Raw genomic sequence first — 2,639 nt, 5'->3', positions numbered from 1 at the left:
AGCGAGGCGGGTGTCCCCGGCGGGTGTCCCCGGCGGGCCCCTCGCCCTGGCTGGCACCGAGGGTGCTCCTGGAGCGGTCAGGTCTTTGGTTATTTTCTGACACAAGTCAGGGCAGGGACACCGTCAGAATCCCCCCGGATACCGGGCAGGTGGTTACCATACTTGTCTTCACACGACATCTGGCATCTGTGCTTCTGTCATGGCTTCCACTAACCCGAGACCTGTTTTGTGTCACTACTGCTTTGAGCAGGTGGAAAAAGAACCCAGGGTTTAATGGTCAGCCATCGGCCTCCTTCACCGAGTTCACAGCAGCCCGACAGCTCGCCCTGTTTCCTTGGGCATTGATAAGCTGCTCATAATGCTCACCAGAGGAAACTAATTACATTGCATAGCTGGCAGCCTCAGTCTCCCAGCAATTTCAGGCCTTCAAGAATCCTGTAAGTAAATACATGAATGGAAGGCTTTAGCTGACCCATATAATTCACACAGAGTTTCACTGAAGCTCTGGGACATCTTCAGCGCACCTCAAAGCCTTTAGCTCTTTCATAACAGCCTTATGAGGTTGCAATGCTCAACTGCAATGGGAAAAGAGCCACTAGGAGATGAGATGACTCAGTTAAAAGTCACAAAACTTTCATGGTGGAACTGTGAATGAACCCTTATCTACCAGCCTGGCTCTGCCATGTCAATTTTACTAAACCACACAGGGCTGCTTTTAAAAAAATTAATTCCAGCAATCACAATTCTTTCCAGACACTAAAATATATAGTTATGCAGTTTACTGAAACCCACCAAAAGATATACTTGTTCTGGAAAGCACTTCTTCCTCTCAGGGCACATTTATTTTAAATGGTATGTTAGTACAATTTGCATTTTTTTTTTCCAAAGCAAATTTTGGTTTGTTTAACTTTATAGCAGAGAGAATTTAGAAAAGGAGGGTATAGATACACACTTGTCATCTCTTCAGAAAAAGAATGGGACTGAGGCTCCACAGCACATAGAGATGGAGTTTGTTTATTCTTTTCATCTCTTACCATGTTCTCTTTTGCAAATAATGTTAAATGAGGAGGAAATGAACTGAGAAATATATGCAGTCTCATTATCATGTCTCCTTTTTTTGTGATAACAGCACTAGTAGGTTATGGATAAAGTTAGTAAAAGCAGGTACATTGATTAGGAAATCAGAAAACCTCTTACGTACACTTGCAACAAACCCTGTATTGAAGACCAAAAATTCAAGTTTATAGTTTACACCACTGTTTTTTCAGGTGTGTTCTGTGTATCAGTGACTTACCTGTATTTTGAGTTCCCATTCCAGAATGCAAGTGCAGGAAGAGGGATCAGAGTATATTAAAACAAACCTAAACTAAACCCAAAAACAAACAAACAGAACCAACCAAACAATAAACCTAAACCAGAAAAAGCTATAGAGAGATAGGAAGAGAAATTTAGGCAGAGCTTGGTTATGGCACAGAGGTTGTGAATCATTAACAGGCAAAGAAAGGAGGAAGGGATAGAGGGGAGGACAAAGGTTATAGTGGTATATACAGAAGAACAATTCAGAAAGCTGTATTCATTAAGAAGGTATATTTTTCAAAACACATCTTAGGAAGGGATATAAACTAGGAAAAGGACTTCACTAATTTGGGGATGTTACTATGTATTTTATATATGTTCTTAGAGGTCTCCTGTTGGTAATACTTAAAGATATCCCAGTGATATATAAGTGATCTCACTGGCACATGTTACTGCCACATTCATGTTTCCCAGGAGAGTTTTTGTTTTGGTAGGTAGGGGATGTTTTTAATATTCTTATTAGGAGTAAGAAAACAGATGGACTATTTAAGAGGAGTGTATAGTCACGTAGGACAGGAAAAAGAACTTCAGTTTGATATGCAATTAATTGGGGGATCTGTCAACTATTTTAAAAATGCATGGAGGGAGAGAGGATTTCCTGCTCGTGAAGGAAGCAGCACTTGAAAACAGAAACATAAACTTCATCCTCTCAAATCTGCTGGAAAAAATAGAGTGGCACACTATTAGAAAGAGTACAAGACTGAACTGTGTAGTCACTTTATACAAAATGAGAAAAAAATGGGTGAATGCTTTATACAGTGTTTCTGCTACCACAGGTGATATTAATGTAGAACTAGAAAACTGATGCCACAGCTCAATGTATATATATTTATATTAGCAGTCCTGTTTTGTCTGGAGTGGCAAAATATATAAAAAGCTTACATAAAATTTCCTTCTGCCTCATTTATCTGCACTCAGTCTTAATACTTGGATTCCTAAAATTGTATGGCTCCATCTCCACATTTCATATATTAGTAGAGTAAAAATTTACATTTTCTGCTCCAAAGATAGAAAGTCAGCAAAGCACAAAATGCAACTCCAACTCTGAGTTCCCCTTACTTCCAACTGTGCGGTATTTCTACCACATTTTGAGGGTTTTTTTGCCTCCAGACTTTCTTTTCAGTATAGTTCACAGTTGGATGTAGACAAAATCAGGTGTTATCCCTATGACACAGATAAACCGGAGCAGGAAGGACATCCTTCCCCACCTCATGTTTTGCAGTGCAAAAAATACTCACTAATGAGGCACTCACTAATAACCCTGGTGGCCAGGAGCTCCAGAT

This window comes from Cyanistes caeruleus, chromosome 1, assembly GCF_971803275.1.
Source record: "Cyanistes caeruleus chromosome 1, bCyaCae1.hap1.1, whole genome shotgun sequence".
Classification (NCBI taxonomy): Eukaryota; Metazoa; Chordata; class Aves; order Passeriformes; family Paridae; genus Cyanistes; species Cyanistes caeruleus.
Note: the sequence above shows the minus strand (reverse complement) of the source record.